The sequence below is a fragment of the Phoca vitulina genome, unplaced genomic scaffold (genome assembly GCF_004348235.1).
Source record: "Phoca vitulina isolate PV1807 unplaced genomic scaffold, GSC_HSeal_1.0 scaffold41, whole genome shotgun sequence".
Taxonomy (NCBI): Eukaryota; Metazoa; Chordata; class Mammalia; order Carnivora; family Phocidae; genus Phoca; species Phoca vitulina.
Genome location: NW_022589744.1, coordinates 6927338 through 6947304, shown reverse-complemented (window position 1 = coordinate 6947304; position 19967 = coordinate 6927338). Strand labels below are relative to the sequence as shown.

Below are 19967 nucleotides of genomic sequence, written 5' to 3'. Positions count from 1 at the left end.
AGATATGCTTGTTTATTCCCTTTCTGGATGAGTGAGAACGAGAAAATTGCAAGCCATCCCAATAATTTCCAGAGGATCTCAGTAACTAGGACATTATACCCCAAGTCTGAGAAAAATCCACAAACATTTCAGGAAAGTTCCCTTCTTTGGCAAAACTGAAAGGCTACAAACAAACTCACTTTCAAATTGATATTTCAGGGCATGTTATGAGTCTTTTACATGTCTCTCCAAGACTACAGCAAGAGCTGTATACACTATGTACACTATGCTGAAAAGTTGTAAACTTAGTTGCAATAAAATAGACGTTATTTTTAATTGTTTCCTCTCAGGTACTGTCACATATATGTAGAGGGGGGAAAAAAGCTGTGAAGAAAATCAGTATTTACAGTTCCAAACGTTTTCCCGCTGTCATCAGTCTATATCCTAAGGTGTTTCTGCACTGAAAGAAAATATATTAGCAGAGAAATATAAGGAAAGAAAAACTAAAAAGTACCAGATGGTCTTCAAACCTTGGAACAGATCATTTTTTTATCCTTTGTAACTTCATTGCTTCCAGGTATTATTATCCATGTGTAAGATTAGACCAGAAGAGCTCGTCTCCAACTCTGAAGGTCACTGTTAACCTCACCCCATCCAGGACATCTGAACACTGAGGCTCCATCAAGAATAGTTCCAGGAACTCATCCAATTTGATTTGCCTTTCCAAAATTAAAATTTGGATAATAATAAAAAAAAAAAACCCAGAACATGCCAATCTCTATAAATTAGCATGAAAAAATTGAAAATGGGCTATTTGACACTAAGTATCTGGGGATGTTGAACATACTTGACATGGGCCAAATATCCCTGCGTACAATACTTTGTAAATAGTCCTCTGGCGGGGCTCCTTCTGTTAAACAATTAGTTCTCCTGATTCTACCTAGACTTCTGGTACTCCAAAGGTATATGTCACATTTGAATTTACTTAATAATAATGAGGACATTGCACTTTATTTGATTGACCCTATACCAGTAGAAACTGTATGAAGGCTCCATTATCAACCATGACAGTCATAATAGCAGTACTGGAGTAAGAATTCAACTGTAAAGACAAGGGGTACTTGGCTGGCTCAGTTTGTTGAGTGTCTGCCTTCAGCTCAGGTCATGATCCTGGGGTGCTGGGATCGAGCCCCATGTAGGGCTCCCTGCCCAGTGGGAAGCCTGCTTCTCCCTCTCCCTCTCCCTCTGCCTGCCGCTCACCTGCTTGTGGTCTCTCTTCCTGTCAAATAAATAAATAAAATATTTTTTAAAAATTTTAACTCTAAAGACAAGAAATTTTTCTGCTCTAAGAGATTGGAAATTGGAGCAATTCAGGGCTCCAAAACTATGAGACCTACTATCATGTCTTCTCTGTTTTCATCTAAAAAACAAACAAAAAAACTGCTAGAAGAAAATGACATAAACAAATGTAGCAGACAAATAATTACCTAATTTTTGGCATTGTTACTTATTTTTTTATCTAGTTTTATTGTTAAAAATGATACTCTGAGCCGGGTGATGGGTATTAAGGAGGGCACGTGTTGTGATGAGCACTAGGTGTTATATGCAAAAAATGAATCATTGAACACTACATCAAAAACTAATGATGTACTATATGGTGGCTAACTGAACATAATAAAAAAAAAATGATACTCTTCCTTGTTTTCCTTCTAAGTGAAGTACAGATAATACCACATCTTAACAATACGTGAAAAGCATTTTATAATAATTGGGTTCTTTTCATTCAGATTTCAAAACAGGGCACCAAACCAGATCCTTCCAAGGTTTCAGACAAAATCAGGATTATCACTAAAGGACAATAAAAACATTTTCATGACTGAAACATGATGGAATATGAAAGTGAACCTTTGTGTTGGAATCTTTCAAAAACAGAAAGATCACAGTCACAGTTACTATTATTAATTATTTCTATGGGAACTTTCCCATGTAATTTGTATCCTGCTTACTGATTTGAAGCCAACTGAAAAGTAACTAGAATAAATTTTGCAAGAACCATTCATATCAGAGGCAAAAAATCTCATAATTTCTTTTTAGCATGAACTCCATTCAAAGACATGTCGACTTGACCCTTACCCCACATGTGACCTGTAACATCTCCTTCAAAAATATGTCTTTGGGCTCAAGGTACAGCCACAAGGAGCATCGGGTTGAGTATATATGAATTGTTCATCCAAAACACATTTTGACTCCCGGAAAAACAATCAAAATCACACCTCATGAGCTATTTGGGATGTGCCATCATCTCTGCATAAGGACAAAGCACATCAATCTGATATTGAAACAGATGACACTAGTGAAAGCCCTTTCCTACAGGGGCATGCTAACCAGAGGAGAACAGGTCACGACTTGCATTTAGTAACTTAAAAAGAAAAATAAAACATGTTGGGACACACTTGATTTATCGAAGACATTGGACAGAATTCAGCCACTTTTAGAGTTGTAATAAGCTAATCAGTAAATATGCTTGTACCAAGCCAAAATGTGAAAAATAATAATTAATGCAATGCCAATATATACTATCCTAGGAAAAGGAAAAACAGGGAATTCATATCATCAAGGGAAAAGAGCACAGGCACACCAAAGTGCTAAGGTGTCTTTGTTATGCTAAAAAATGTGTCAGGAAGACAGGTGTCCTTCCTTCTCATTCAATGATAATTAATTTTTTATGTATTTTCCATAATGGACTTTTATGAAGCATCTACTATGTTCCAGGCACTTTTGAATAATTTATCTCAGTAAATTGTCAGACCCTCCCTGCCAGATAGGCATCTGCTTCATCACACAAATGAGAAAGCTAAGGATCTGCCAGGTAAAAGGTAACAGGCTAAGTCTAGGGTTAGAATTGTATGACTATGGCTCTTTCCACTATTCCACAGCTACTTTCTGATAGGTTAAAATTTACCTTGCTAAGTTCTTTGCATTCCTCTTGGAGGGTAACAGTTTCTGTATAGTTATTGAGCTTGTATGCTCTTCCATCCATGGTATTTATGTCGGCACCATGAAAATCTTGTAAAATGTTTTCCCATTTGTGGAAATTTTGAGGATTTCAACACCTAAACTTCATCTAATTGTAGATGAGATTATGGCATGTGATTATAAAATATTGAGAAGAAAAGGAATTTTTGGGGGGTTTACTCATTATTCTCCTATAGGACTTTTTTTTCTGCTCCAGAAATCCAATAATAGAACTTAGTCTTTCTTCGTGAGGTCCCCATTCCACCTCTGGTTCTTGTTCTTTACCAAGGAACATCCAGTAAGAGTAATAAGAATGGGACTAAATGTCCTTTCTAAAAAGGTTCTGGAGACAATATCACTGCTTCCTCAGGTTCATGCCACTTGAAACAAAGTATAGGGGAAAATTTTCAATTTGTTGTCTTCTGAAAGTTAAAGAGATATAAAGGCAATCATTAAAACAGAGTCAGGCTCATCAATGCATATAGCTACTGCTTAAAATTCTAATAAAACAATCTTTATTATGTTGGATAAGCTAACGTTAATCTCATAAATGTTCTTGATCTAAGTCTAAATAAAAATAGAAAGATTCTAGAAAAAAAAATCCACCCAGAATTAATAGCTCTCCTAAAACATTTTTAATTTTTTCCACCTGGTCACTTCCAAGAAAAACTATTCAGGATTTCCAAGTAATGAAGAAGCAAACTAGGTAAGCTCTACTCACAGAATTTCAGAAAGACTACCAAAGGGAATAAAAAATGCTCTTAAATTTCAGACACAAGTCTTTCTCCACCAACTCTAGCACATTTCATGACCTTATAACTGAGGTCGTGCTAGGAGATGGTCCATCAGAATGAATGGTCACAATGGCTTTGAGGTGTCTCTATTTTTTTTAATGACAAAGTTAGTCTATATGTCAATAAGAGAAGAATTTTTGTATAACTATTTTTCAATCATATCTAGACTCTGTTACCTTGTCAAGAACAAATGTTCAAGCAGTATATGATTTCCCTTCTCATTTATATTCTTCAGAGAATTAAAGACATTTGTTTTACAAGAAAAAAGAATGCTCCTCCAGGGCGCCTGGGTGGCTCAGTTGGTTGGGCGACTGCCTTCGGCTCAGGTCATGATCCTGGAGTCCCTGGATCGAGTCCCGCATCGGCCTCCCTGCTCGGCAGGGAGTCTGCTTCTCCCTCTGACCCTCCCCCTTCTCATGTACTCGCTCTCTCTCATTCTCTCTCTCTCAAATAAATAAATAAAATCTTTAATAAAAAAAAAAATGCTCCTCCTTGATTCTCTCTTATAAGCTTAAATGTTGGGACTAAGCAAGCAATAAGAAGTGCTCATCCAAATACGTAATGGAATTCCCTATCTCGAAAACGGTCTTTTACCCTCCTCCACCCACACCTACAAGTGATGTCATTGCCATAGCTAACAGGGTATCAGGTAGAGATGAAGCCAGAGGCTTTCCTTCACAACCAGGGAATCAGCACAATTTCCAGTCCAGTTTCCAGTTTAGCTCCAATTGCCTGGGGTAAACGCAGAGAGGTAGATGACTATAGGGTTCAGTGGAGTCACCCCAGATGTAACCAAGCCCCCTCTTTCTTTGTTCTCTAATGACCTGTTTTCCATTCACTCCCATTAAGTCAAATTTATAGGCTGTACTTTAATCTTCCAGGGAACTTAGACCATCTCAAATGTAGCTTAAGGATTAAATCCCCTTACTTGCATACATTCCTAGAGTAAAATAAAATATTAGACTTCTCTTTATTGATACCCATCGCATGCTAGCGTCTCACTTCCACAAGTCACCGCTTTGTCCTTTTGTTTATATAGACTCACTGCTCTCCTGCATCCAGTTGGGACAACAAGTTAGAAATCTGGCAATCACTAGCAGAAATTCCCAGGGCAGGAAGGAATAAAAAGGTGGTCACCTTTCCTGAATGGTTGATTCCTCTTTCTCTTCAAGGGTATTGACTGACCAAGTTGTCACAGGAACATCTCTGACTCAAATAATCTTTCCTGAAGCATGACAGGGTCAAATGAATCCAACCCAGGGAAGATACTAAGTGGTACTATGCTATTATAAATTAAGAAAAAAGGGTCCCAGGAACTGATATATGCATACATGAAGGCTAAATCCAAAGACTCAATCTGGGGTCATAGGATGTGGAATGAAAACATTTTTCATGGGCTTCAGAGCATATCATCATCTCTATCCTCTAACTTCTGTCCTTCTGATTATTAAACTTGTCCCCAGTAGACTCTTCAAAGAGTCGCCTAAATATTGTCAGGAACAAACACCACAGTGATAAGAGTCAAAACTGAATGCTCAGTACTTAAATGTCCGTGTCATGACCAAAAAAAAAAAAAAAAAAATATCCAAAAATAGCTTTTTTTTTTTTTTTTCAAAATCATAGGCTTTATTTTTACAGTAGTTTTAGACTGTCAGCAAAACTGAGAGGAAAGCATGAAGAGTGCCCCCATACTCCCTGGCCCCCACAAAAGCACAGTCTCCCCCACTGAATCATCCCCACCAGAATGGTACATTTGTTATAATCAATGAACCTGCACTGACATAGTCATTACCCAAAGTCAATACTTTACATTAGGGTCTACTCTTGATGTGCATGTTTTATTGGTTTTGACAAATGTACCTACTGTTGCAGTATCACGCAGAATAGTTTCAGTGCCCTAACTATTCTGCTTAAATTTTCATCGATTTATTTAGTTAGTTATTTTTATGCAAGTCTCTTTGCTCCTATGTGTTAAACCCTCTGCTAGACCCTGAGAATCTTCAAGACAAATTTTTTTAAAAAATCCAATAGCCTTTCCTTTAGTTTTTCTCTCTCTTCTTGCATCTTACTAAATAAAAGCAGAAAGAAGTAACCAGGTGGCAATTTCAACATCCTAGTTGGAAATATTCTTGGCTAGATGATCCAGAAACTGAGATAATTCATGTTTGTTGTTTTAGGTTGCTAAGTTTTACAGTAATTTGTTACACACCAATGCATAACTAACACATATATTAATATCAAGAGTGAGACACTGACCAAAATACAAACCCAAAATTTGGCACGAGGCAGTGGGCTTTGAGAAAAGTGTTAGTGACAGCCTGAGTGCCTTGAAGAAACTGCCAGTAGAAGCCTTACGGTCATTCATAAAGCTTCAGGTGATGGCTGACAGGCAAATAAGGTGAATATTATCGGAAACTAGAAGAAGAAGGATCTTTATTATATTATGGCTGGAAATTTAGTAACCCTGTTGCTGAAAGTTATAGGAAAAGTAGAAAATGTACCCAATAACCCAGGTGATCAATAAAGATGTATATGTTGTATACACATGTACTTCTTTAAATAAGTAACAGGGTAATTGTTGTTGTTACCTAGTGGAAGGAATCTGGATGTCTAGGAGAAAGATAAAAGGACAACTTCTGTGGTATATTTTCTTATTCTTCAAAATTCTTATTTGGCTCATACTGAGGTGCTCCTCTCTGAGGAAGAGTGTTACTTCTCCATCCGATTGAACTCTAACATGGATATGTGCCTTGCTTTAGCCAATGAACTAGGAGTGGTAGAAGAGGCATGGATCACTTCCAGGCTGAAGTTTTAAGAGCTAGTACATGCTTTCCCATTTTTATTTTCCCAGTGGTGCAACATCTCAGATAGCTACTAAATCAGTCTGGGCCTTGCAATGAAGAGATCCAAAGTCAACCAGCAGTGGATGTAGATTGTGAGCAAGAAATAAACCTTTGTGGTTATAAGCCACCATTGTGTGTTATAGCTTTAAAAATTGGCCTTGCCTGACTGATACAACTACAGACAAGAGTTAGGGTTGAAAAATAGGAGGACTCTGAGCCATGGGCCAGTGGAAGAGGCCACTATAGATGGATGGTAGGGCAGATGCAGGGGCACGGTGGTATAAGGGATGGTGGGAGGACTGTGAATATCTAAGATGTAATGTGGACATTGGTTGGGGAAGGGGGTGAGGAGAAAGGAGAAAATTTGACCGACAGGGTCATTTATTACATCTTAAGAATATTTGCCCACCTGTCGTGATAGGGAGTCACTGAATTATGAGGAGAGGACCAATATGCCCCAATTTAAGTTAAAAAGTTAACAAGGACAGTATTCTAGAAGACGAAGTTAAGTTGTGGGGCACAGGGAAGGAGGCCATTATTATAAAGAAGATCTGTTGCACCAAGGAAATGGAGAGCTATGAAGAGACAGGCGTGATATTGAAGAAAAAGCAAGAGAATTTAGTGATTAGGCTGATGGATCTGTGACATCGTTATAGGAATGTGAAGTACAATATGTACTGGTTTGTGTTAGATTGTTAGAAACAGTCACTCCACTCTTCCCCAGTCTCTATGGGAGGAGTATATTTCTCCACCAGTCAGCATGTTAACTTACAATAATGGGGGTGCAAACCCCAAGCCTAGGATGGAGAGGCTGCCTTTATTCTTTCTCATCCTCTTTGAGACCTTCCATCTCCCTTCATGAGGGCATTCCCCATCCATTCTACTGGTCCCAGAAGATGAGAACACATGGGACAAACCAGATCTGAATCTGTGGCTGGAACCCTAGTCCAGCTGATCCCAGCCAAGACCAGAGGAGTCCTCCCACCCCACCTCGCTGCCACGCAGACACGTGAGACATAAATGCTTACAGATACCGGCCACTGACTTCTTGTCTTGTTCTCTAGCAAAAGTTGATTGATACACCACTGGACTCAAACCTCTAAAAATCGGAAATATCAAAAAGCTACTTTCCCAATTCTATGTTCATTTTAAAAACTAGTTGACCACAAGCTTCCAGCCAAAACTCACCATCTTTTCATTAATTAATAAAAGATTGATGGAAGAGATTTCTTAAATATTCTGTTTGAGATGTCTTTATTTAGGGTTTATTTTTAATCATATATTCTTGTGTAACTATGAAGCAAGACATGTAGTTGTCATTCAAACTTCCCATCAAATAGGAAAATATGAATTTCTTTATTATTGATTGGGCAAGTTGACTGGTTCTTACTAGAAGCTTTCATAGGTTACAAACCTATGTAAAAAGTCCATATGTAAAAGTTAGTTTCACTTAGTCTTGAAGAGACCAGCTTAGGTTAATCAATTACATGTTCCTGGGTCAAGGTCGTAGTCCAAAATCCACTCAGCTAAGGCCTTTTAAATTTTCAACGTTTTCATCTTTTTCAAAATGCTATTTATTGTTGGCTCTCTTCTTAGTTTGAAATAATGCATGTAATGTTTTTATTAGGGCAAATAGCAGTAAATAAAAGCATGATAAAGTACAGGGAGAGAGTTTATTTGCAAACTTTCAGAAGTAGTTTATTTTAATACCCAAGATATACGCAGATTACAGCCCAGATAATGAGGGCACATAATACACTGTAATAAAAATCATTGAAATGTTTGCCAAGATATATTCTCTTGTTTGAATTAAGCCCTACTTCAGGAAATTGTAATTCTCCCTCTTTTATCAAATGAGCGCAAACTGGATATTAACCTTGGTTTGTTTCCGAAATATTTTATTTGGGTTTTACCACTTTGCCATAAACACACTGGGAAGAAAGCAAGGTGAAGCACTGTAGCATACAGCTGATGTCTAAAGGAATGATACGCAGACCATCAAAGATTGCTAGAGAATGCCAATTGATTGAAATAAGCAAAATCTTTTTCAAACTGGTTATCACAGTCTGGGGAGATTTGTCCACGAAGTGTGAGGAAGCCTCAATTTATTGCAAGCTCTTAATCAAGAGTTGTCCTTAGAGTCTGTGGGCTGGTATCACCAATATATTGGCCCCCTACTGCTCGGTTTCTTTGAGTCTGTTCTTAATCCTGGAAGTAATATAACATCACTAAAGAAAGATGATAAATAAAGTAAAAGAGATCTTATCATCTTAACCTCACTCCTGTTCTCATTTCTGTGTGTCCTTTTCCAGGATTTTATTAGAGCCTTTTGAGTAATTACTAAGTGCCTAGAACACATGGTTTGCATTAGCTCATGTAATTTTCAGGACAACAGCAAGTGCTTTTCCCTTTGTAAAGAGAAGAGTTGAAGGTTTTGAATAACCTCCTCAAGGTTATCAAAGTACAAGTCACAGAGCCGTGATTAGAAAACTAGTTGTTTGATTTCCTAGCCCAACCCCTTAATAAGTAACTTACATAGTTGTAAACGTGGTGTGAATATGATTTTGTGTCCTGCATTTTCCACTTCATGTTGAACTCAAATTCTCCTTTCCCATGAGAACACAGTCTGTTACCATTATTTTCGTAGTATGGTTTCTCTTAATATAGATATACTCCAACTTCCTTAACCATTTTCCTGTCATGGGACATTGGAATACATCCAAATTACCATTTTGGAATTTTATAGTTTCATAACACTATAATGGCTATCTGAATGCATGTAGCTTTTACATAACTTGGGGGTTCTTTCTGCTATACTTTAAAATGCTTGGACAATCTTGAAAAATAATTTTTATATGTGTAAAGTCTAAGCGGGATTTCTTCCATTGTTTCAATTCTGGCTGGGATATCAAAACTGAAAAGATATGTGACAAATATTCCTACCTTGTAGAGAACAATGACTGTGTAGAGTTGATCATTTATACGTGACCTACAGAGGGGGTTGCCAAAAGCAGGTCAGCTCTTCCTAACCTATCCCCCACCTACCTTCTACTATATAACACAAGTTAAGAATGCATTAGGCAGATTGATAATGTTTTAGAACAGTTGTCAGTAAGTCTGACATTTCTCCTTCCCTCTCTATGCTTTCTTTCTTTCTTTCTTTCTTTTTCAGAGAGAGGGCATGCCCATGCGTGTCTGTGAGCAGCAAGGGTGGGGAAGCGGGGCAGAGGGAGTGGGAGAGAGAATCCATGCTGGGCATGGAGCCCAATACAGGGCTCAATCTTATACCCTGAGATCATGACCTGAGCCAAAATCAAGAGTCAGATGCTTACCAACTGAGCCACCAAGATGTCCCCTCTCCTCTATGCTTTCTTAGCCAACTGCCGGCCAAGTGAGGAAATTTGAAGAATTTGAGATGTGAGGAATTTAAAAAACAAAGAGGCTGACTCCCATCTGAAAATTCTAAATGCAAGAGGTGTCACACATCGCCAGCCAGTTGGGGCCCTGCTCAAGTCAGTGAATAGTATCAAGGTTAGTTTTTATTGGGTTATTTGAAGAACTCATAAGATACCCCAAGGCAGAAAGACCAGCATTTAGGCATCTGCCTCCATCATAGAGCACTGGCCCCAGATTACAATTTCACCAATTGATAAATAACTTTTAAACCCCAATTTCTCCTCTCTGACTTCAAATCACCAAGAAGGGGCGAAGAAACTACATAGTAAGAAAAAAAGAATGGAAAAATAATGTGGAAAATAATGGAGTATCCACCTTCTCTACTCTAGGTTTTCAAGCCTTAATCAGGAGTCCAGGGAAGAAGCTTAAAATAGGATTACATAGGGGCAACTGGGTGTCAGTTAAGCATCTGACTCTCCGTTTTGGCTCAGGTCATCATCTAAGGGTTATAAGATCAAGCCCCATGGCGGGTTCTGCACTTGGGGGGTGGGGGCTGAGGACGGAGGGGGTAGTCTGCCTGATATTCTCTCTCCTTCTCCTTCTGCCCCTCCCCCACTTGTGCTCCTTCTCTTTCTCTTTCATAAATAAATAAATAAATAAATAAATAAATTCTTTTAAAAAATTATAGGGGCACCTGTGTGGCTCAGTCAGTTAAGCATCTGCCTTCAGCTCAGGTCATGATCTCAGGATCCTGGGATCAAGCCCCACATTGGGCTCTCTGCTCAGCAGACAGTCTGCTTCTCCCTCTCACTCTCACTCTATGCTCACTCTCTCTCTCAAATAAATAAAATCTCAAAAAAATGATATTAAAAAAAGATTCTCTCTCCCCTTCTGCCCCTCCCCCCACCACACACATGTGCTCTCTCTCTCTCTCTCTCTAAAAAAAAAAAAGGATTACTTAATGAAGGATTTTGTGTTTTGCTTTGTTTCTTAAGCTCAACTTGGACTTTTGAAGACCTGAGAATGAGTTTACAAGAAGTTCCTGTCCAGGGGCAAGGAAGGAAGGTTTAGCACAGAACATTAACAGGCTATTGTGGAAGAAAAATACAATTATTTCATAATTTCACTCCTCTAAACCCAGTTCATTCAATCAACAAGCATAAAAAATTTCAAGCTGCATTCCAAAATATTTTTACGAATTTACATCACCAGCAATGAAGGAAAGTCAGTACCATAATGTTCTTGCTAGCTTAAACAATTTTCTTTTGATGTTTATTATAATTTAATATGTGCAATATGATCTCAATTAAATGACTTTTATTAGCATAGTTGACCATTTTTCATCTGTATATTATTTATATTTGTTCACTTACAAATTAGCTATAACATTGACCACTATATCTAATGTATATAATTAATTATTTTCTTATAAATTTGCATGCAACACTAAGAGAAGAGACAAACTCCTTCCCCTGTTTGATGCAACTATTGTGGTCATCTGTAATTTGTCTTTCAATGTAATTGAAATGTAATTTTACATATGAAATTTTAAATATGTATTGAAACTCCAACTGTCAACTATTTCCTTTTAATTTCTCCCCTTTGGAAATTTAGGAGGAAAAGTACTTTTTTCTTTATTCTTCTGTCATGGGATCTCTAATGTTTAAATATTTGACTGTTTCTCCCATCTGGAGCTCATTTTTATAAGGCTCAGAATCTGATAAGCATGAGTTGAATCTAACAAGTTGGCTGGGAAAAAACTGTTTGTATGGCTATATCACTTTCAGCCGTATTCATATTCTAGTTTAAAGCACAACAATCATTCTCACTCTCTAGTAAAGACTGAAGAGGCTTTCATAATAAAGTTTCCTTGCAAGAAGAATCCAGAATTTCCCTTTTATAAATATCAAGCTGCCTGAGCTCAACTCTTTTTTTTTCTGCCACTGTGTCCCCCAACTCCCCCCTCCCAGAATTTACACATCATCCATTGTCAGGGATGCAAACTGCTCTACACTTTGTTAATATCCAAGAAAGGCCATCACCTCTGAATCATTTTTTCCCCAAACATAAATCCTTGGGCCAACAAAGAAAAGTGGTATTTTTCCATCTCCATAATTCCTGTTATTTTAAGTCTATCCTTTAACCAAAGTGGCTTTGTGTTTCTTTTTCCTTGATAACTCACAGGTTCAAATGTAAAATTTATTATTACAAGGAACAATTATGAGGTTCAAAGCATAGTGTGTGCATTCCATGCTTCTAGCTTCTGGTACTGATATACGGAATGAAATGCTTGTGGTTGTCTACTCGCATGAAGTGGATGGGTTCCAACCACTGGTGGTGAAGGGCTTAATGAATATCTGCCTTCGTCAGACCCAACAGGGACCTAGCATCATGGGAGGTTGCCCAAGTGCCATATTGCAGGCATCTCAAAAACAAACTTTGTATCATTAACTTATTCATTCCAGTTCCTCTTCAACGTCAACAATGGCAACCGCCAAAAGGTTTTGCTGATTTTCTTAGTTTGAACATTATTCTAGATATTAAGATTTCAGGATCTCTACTCCAAAACATTGAACTAGAAAAATCACTGACTTTTTTGAACACCTTTGGTTTTTACTTCTTCAGTGAGGCATGTTTAACATTTTGATAACCCACTGCTCGAAATCTTGCTTTTTTAATGAGGTAGGACGTTTATATGGCAAAGCAAGAAACGCAAACAGGACATGCTTAATAATTGCTGGCTTTTTCCTCACTGACCCTATTTACTTTTTTATAAGACCAGGACATAACAGTTTCTTTTTCTGTGGCCCTATAGCACATTTATAATCTTATTATAGAAAAAAGAGTATTTTAATTACATGGGTACATGCTTGTCTCACCCAGAATACAGAGAGCTTTTTGAGGACAAGAATTTATCCTTTGATCTCCATTTGCCTGACACCTAAGATATTGTGTTAGGTGATATTTGGTGAGTACTCAATAATTTAGTTGTATAAATGGTTAACTTCTTATCTATGATACTTGAAACACCTCAAGATTTTTAAATCATTTGCACATCAATGTCATGCTATCAACAGTGCTTTTGCTGCTAAATGTTTAATAACTATCAACAATAGTTCATAAATCCCTAAGCAATGCTACCTGTCAGCTAATTTTTGGTGTACTCATGGACTCAAATCTGTGCTCTTTGGTGTGACAGAGAGTGCATATATGCACCAAAACCCATTACCTTTCCCCATTGGAAACACACAACAAGAATATATTTCCTGGGGCGCCTGGGTGGCTCAGTCGTTAAGCGTCTGCCTTCGGCTCAGGTCATGATCCCAGGGTCCTGGGATCGAGCCCCACATCCGGCTCCCTGCTCAGCAGAGAGCCTGTTTCTCCCTCTCCATCTGCCTGTCACTCTGCCTACTTGTGCTGTCTCTCTGTCAAATAAATAAATAAAATCTTTAAAAAAAAAAAAAAAAAAAAGAATATATTTCCTATCACCCTTGGCAGTCAGATGTGGCCATATGACTTAATTCTGGCCACTAGAATGTGGGTAAAAGTGATATTCACCATTTTCCAGTTCAGTTTATAACAAAATCCCACAAGTGATCCTTGCTCTTTTCCCCCCAATGTTCCTTAGATGAGAAGGATCTGAGAATCCATAATAAGGTAGAATTACAATATGGAAGGAACTTGAGGCCTTGAGGGACCACATGTCAAACTGCCTGACCAGAGGTAGCCACTACAGGGCCATGATATGAGCTAGAAATAAATCATCATAGTGCTAAAGCTCTAAGATTACAGGGTTTGTTTGCTATAGTACCAAATGTTACCTGAACTAATTCTGAAATTGGTCTTTTGAAGTGGGGTGCTAACATGGCATACACCTGAAATTCATCACTGGCTTACTGATCAGTCAGCAAAAAGTAGAGAAGCCAAAAGATGAAGGTGGAAAGGTGGAGGTCCAGTTCACGGTATTCCACAGTATTCTACTTGTTTCCAATACCAAAACATATGGTAGAACTACAGTAATTAGAAAGGCAGTCTAGACCTCATGCAACTATTAAGCCTGCAGTTCTTACACAGAAGATTGATAAGAATGAGAGTAACAGTGTCCATTTCCTACTATTGGCTACTCTTAGCAATCTATAACAAAAAAGAGTTGAGGACAGATAAAAACTAGTTTGTTTTGAAGCAGAAATCAAGGTGGATATAGGATGCAGAGATCGGCAACTTTTAGGGCTGGAAAATCTACTTCTGTGCACCAGGTAATAGAGATAAACTGAAAAAGGCTCTGAATGACAAAAATACAGCAAGATTCTTAGGAAACACACACATTCGCATAACCATAAGGTGAAGATCAGATCAAGGGTATGACCTTCAAACATATTCCTTCCCATGGCTTGGAGGAGGCTGAGACCTGCTTGGAGGGAGGGAAGAGGAAGCAAATGAATAAAACAGACTCGAGGAAATAGTTATGAAGAAACTTCAAATGCTGTTCCTAGCAGTTGGAATGGTCTAGAAACAAAAGGTTAAAGGACATATTAATTTTGGATAAGATAATATCACTAAAGACATTATGAATCTGGACTAAAAAGACTGACTTTTTGAGCTTTAGGATTAGTGCTGCATCCCTTGATTCTCACCAGGCCAAGTATAGGCCTACCTACTTCATTCAGGCCATGGGGGATAGTGGCTGAAGAAGGAGCTCCCAAAGGCCAGAGGCAGGAACCATCAAGAACAATGGAGAAGGGAAGTTTTAGAGAGCACAGTTCAGGACTAAAGGAAGAATTTCCCTACCCAAAGAGTAGGCCCTTCATGATATGTGTCTAGAAGTAGGTCAAAATTGCTGTGGCCTGGTGATAGCTACACATCTCTCACTGGTTTTGTTTTTTCCATGTTTTGTTTTTTATTTTCCAAACAAGAGTTTAAAATATAGTTTTCCTGGGGGCGCCTGGGTGGCTCAGTCGTTAAGTGTCTGCCTTCGGCTCAGGTCATGATCCCAGGGTCCTGGGATCGAGCTCCGCATCGGGCTCCCTGCTCAGCGGGAAGCCTGCTTCTCCCTCTCCCACTCCCCCTGCTTGTGTTCCCTCTCTTGCTGTGTCTCTCTCTGTCAAATAAATAAATAAAATCTTAAAAAAATATATATATATAGTTTTCCTGAATATATATCACCATTGGGTATTGAGTGTGTAAGATAGTTCATAAGTTCAAGGAACGTCCTTCAGTCCTGATTTAGAAGCCTGAACATTACCCAAGAATTTGGACTTTGAGCTTGATGCAATGACTGGTGGTGACCTTGGATCTTCTTCCTTCAGAAAGGACAAATGTCTTCCATGTACAGTAGGAGGACGAAATGAATGCTTGGTCCAGGGTTGGACTGGGCAGAGTTTGGCTATCTTGTCATCAAATACATTTCCTTTCTTTCTCAGTCACATAGATAAGAACAATAGAAGTTGAGAAATGTAGCCTAGGTGTAGCCACATAATGGAGTGTTGCCAAAGGAATATGGGTGGAAATAATGTTCGTCATTTCCAGGATGGACCCATAAAATGGCACACACAAGAGCCTCTCTCTCTTTCCCCATCTGTTAACTGAATGGAGAAGACCATGAATACCTATGGGGGGAGAGGGGGGTGCACAGGGCAGACCCAGGAAATGGAAGAAGCCTGGGTCCCTGGCTGTTCCCTTGGAAGAATGTCCCACCAGTGCGATGATACCCTGCAAAGGCATCCACTTCCTAACCCCTGGAACTGATGAATCTATTAGAATACATGGCAGAGGAAAATTAAGGTTGCAGATGGAATTTGGGTTGCTTGTCAGCTGACCTTACACAGGGAGATGATCCTGGATTATGTGGGTGGGCCCAATATAATCACAGGAGTCCTTAAATGTGGAAGAGATAGGAGAAGAAGGCAGAGTGATGCAATGTTAGAACCTGACTCTCTGTTGCTGGGTTTGAAGATGGAAGAAGAGATACAAACCAAGGGATGGGGGTGGCCTCTAGAATCTAGAACAAAACGAGGAAATGGATTCTCCCGTAGAGCCTCTAGAAGGGATCACAGCCCTAACAACATCTTGATGTTAGCCCAGTGAAACCCATTTCAGACTGCTAACCTACAGACCTGTAAGATAACACATTTGTATTATCTAAGTTTGTGGTAATTTGCTACAGCACCAATAGAAAACTCATGCACAGTCACTAACATTATATTATTAAGTTTGAATTATAGGACATTGAAAAAATTCCTCATGTGTCTCTTCCCATCACCCTACCCTACTCTCGGATTGTTCGTGCATACTATGTATAAGAACCTAAATAGCTCTTATTTATGGATACCTCCCAGAAAGACTTGAACCTTAGAGGTGAACAAAGTATTATAGTTAATGCATAAATCTCTACCAGATGAATTTCAGTGGGATCTGGAGAGTGGGAGAATTATTATTCTGGCCCACAGAATGACAACATGGAGCTCTCCTAGGTCACTTCCCAAAATTCCTTTTCCTGATTTCAGAAGACCATTAAAGAGCAAGAAAGCTACAAAAATGGGGAATTGAGCTCTAAGCTACACCAGAGACTAGTCTCGGACTCAAAAAAAAAAAATTATTTCACCATTCCAGTGTGGGTTTCTTTCTCCAAAATGAAGGGACTCAGCTAGGCTAATTAACTTTCAGATCCCTCCTTGTTCTAAGCTGCTATGTATCAAATGAGTCTTTATTTCTCTAATGGCTCTCATGCAAATTAGTTCATTAGTAAATATAAATTTTTGCATGTTTGAATCTTTCCCATTGTAGTGGTTCCTATGACTAATGTGCAATGAACAAGAAAAGTGAAAACAGTGGTTATGTCAGAATAACCACTTGGGAATTAGACTTTCTCCACTTAATTATGAAGTGGTTTGGAGGCGTGCGATAACTTTCTTTTTTGACTCAGTGAAATTGACCAGAGGATCTTAAATATTTGAAGTTTCATCAGCAGACATCAGATGTTGTTGGAATCCCACATATGTGGAGAAATAGTCAGGAAGGATGGAGAAAGGGTAAGAGTTCTGAAAAGAAAATGGAGCACAAAATCTCCACCAAGAAGAGTCTCTCTGCTTAGTTGACAGTCATAAAATTCTGAATAGGAATTCTGTTTCACAGCTGTTAAAAGAGCACAGAAATACAACTGTGGCCAGTGATTGAGAAGCAGCTGTTCCTTCTTCACGTCAATTATACAGGAAGAATTGGCTTGGCGGTGAAGCAAACGGGGTTTAATTCAAAGAAAAATTGCCAAAGTGGGGGGACAATTAGACAATAGAATAGAACACTGTAAGAAATCACAAAATCTACTTTTCTGAAAGTTGAAAAGTGATTAAAATTTTCTCTGCCTGGTATGCTCTCCGAAGGCAGAAAGATGTCCCAGTTAATCTCTTACAGAGTGGGGGAGCATTCTGATGCCAATATCATTTCTTGTATGTTTCTCCTCCAGATGTATACACCTATGTATGGTGCACATGACAGGTATGTTCTTCACACGTCCCTTTACAGTAAGGATTTCCCACTCTGCTATGGGCTGACATGAACAGAGAGCTAGAAGGAAGCCAGCGTGGGTCCTGAATGCTCTGCCTCTGATGGAGGAGGTCTCCATGAAAGACAAAGACAAAATACACAACTTTCGAATCACATTCACAAAGACTGCCCTTTTATCATAAGTCCTGGCTAGAACTCACAGACCAGGAATATGATTAGATAGTTCTTTAGCACTCTGCAGTATCCCTGAACCCAAGACAACTAGATGTAAGAGGTTTTTCCACCAAGGGCCATGAGTATGAGGAGAGAGGTAGGTCCGGTCGCTCTGAATGGCCATATTTTTATGGCAAGTTTGTAGCGACAGCCAAGGCTCAGGCGACAGCCCCCCTCTGCTATTTTTGACCTGCTTGCTTACTTCCTACCAAAGGAAAGCGTCTTGCTTCTGTCCAAATTCAAATACCAAACACCAAATTCACGGGTTAAAGGAAACAGCTTTGTAAACAGATGGGACAGACACGTTAATACATTGATTAGAAACATGCTATTTAAATTCAGACTAGTTAAACAGGATGCCCTTTGTCGCTGACCAAATTGTTAAATTGGTGCCTTGGCAGGAGCCTTTTGTACGTCTCTGAAGATTCCCTGGATCCAAACCTCTGTGGTATTAAAACAAACAGAGTAAATATTTTCCTTGCAGTTTACATCCCAGATCTAAATATTTCCAAGCACGTCAAACTCACTTTTCTCCACCGCTCCCTGCAGGGTCCGTGTAGACTTCGGCTGCCAAGGAACCCAGTTGAACTTGCCTTGCTTGGGAGGGGCTCCCTCCCCGAAGACAGGCAAAGCTCAGAGCAGCCAGCCAGAGCAGCGTCTCACAGCTGTGCCTCTGCTTGGCAGAGGGAGCTTCTAGCAGCAGGTGTACCGTCTGCTGATTTCCACAGACAGGGAGGGAGGGACACGCTGTCCCTGCTGTTTGCTCCCTTCGCTGGGACATCTGCCGTTTCCCTTCTACCTATTCCCGGAGAAGTGCCAAGCACCTGCCCTGGGAAACCTGTGTTTCCTTTCATTAGCTTTTACTGTGTAAGTCAGTCTCCTAGTTTCCTCACTTCTGGCTTCACTTAAGCTAGTTACATCTGTGCAAGAAGGTGATGCCTCGGGAGAACCTAGCAAAGAGGACTGGCCGACTTTCTTTCTCTCTCTCCCTTGTTTTGGGTGATTGTGTTTTCTGTCCCGAACGTTGTCGAAGCTCTCCGAGAAAAACAAAGCAAAAATCACAATTGAGTATGATGCCATTTTATTTGGTGTTTCTTTAGACTGTGTGACATCTTGGGGACTTACTCCGGGAGTGTCCTAACACAACGGCAAAAGAGGTGCTCTACTTTTTAAAAACGGTTTCTTTTGTAGTTGCTGACAGCATATTCTCAAACTGCCATAACAAATTCAATTTAATTGAACTCCACCAAGAAATAATGAATATAGCTGTGGGTATCGATATCCTTGTCTTTGGACTCAGAAAGGTAATCCAAAGTAGGGGATATGGATAACTCTCACCTTTATTATTATTTTTTAACTGGTGAAGTTTTTATTAAACCCACATAAGTAAAAACCATATCGTGTGGGGTTGGGGGGTAGGGCCACCAAGAAGTGGGAGCCAGGCCACCAGATCGGGGTGGGGGGGTGGATAACTCCCACCTTTAAAACACAAACTCCCATCTACTTTGGAGTTACTTAGTGTGAGTGGGCATTGGGCTGCACCACCCAGATCCCCCTTCATTGAAACACTGGTTGTTATTCAGCTGCTGAGAGTTCTGTCAGCTGATGGCCATAAGACATTAGCCCTTCAAGGATTGCCTCAGTACAAACAGCTTCCTCATCCAAAATCACATCCATTCCTAGGTGGCCCACATCCAGTAACTGATCGATGAGGAAGTGTATGGGCCTGTCCACATCAACCCAACTTGAGAGAACTCTAAAGGGTCACTCTAGGGTGCCTGGGTGGCTCAGTCGTTTAGGTGTCTGCCTTCGGCTCAGGTCATGGTCCCAGAGTCCTGGGATCGAGCCCCATCTCGGGCTCCCTTCTCGGGGGGAAGTCTGCTTCTCCCTCTCCCACTCCCCCTGCTTGTGTTCCCTCTCTCGCTATGTCTCTCAGTGTCAAATAAATAAATAAATAAAATTAAAAAAAAATAAAGTGTCACTCTAGCTCCAGAACTCCCTATGAGATCCAAAAGCCTGTTTTTGGGAGTCCACTGTAGCTCAACATTTCCCTCTCCCCAGTCTGCCTTCTTCTCCTCCCTCCATAACATCCTAACCCCTAATTTCCATTGAAATCTGCTTCCCAGAGAATCCAACTTTGACACATAAGCTCCAACCTGGCCCATGTCAGGGAGTCATTTCTGTGTTTGATGCAAACATTCAATCAGTCATATGTTTTTTTGTTTTT

The 19967-nt window shown here is 39.5% G+C and overlaps 1 long non-coding RNA gene across 1 annotated transcript in view; it reads right to left on the bottom strand.

The window, feature by feature from the left end:
• The window catches only part of LOC116648105, a 43508-nt gene extending 25104 nt beyond the window's left edge, over positions 1-18404 (bottom strand). Inside the window, exon 1 of the long non-coding RNA XR_004302444.1 lies at positions 18268-18404. This is a non-coding gene — a long non-coding RNA (uncharacterized LOC116648105). The remainder of the gene's footprint in view (positions 1-18267) is intronic.
• Between the last annotated feature and the right edge of the window lie 1563 nt (positions 18405-19967).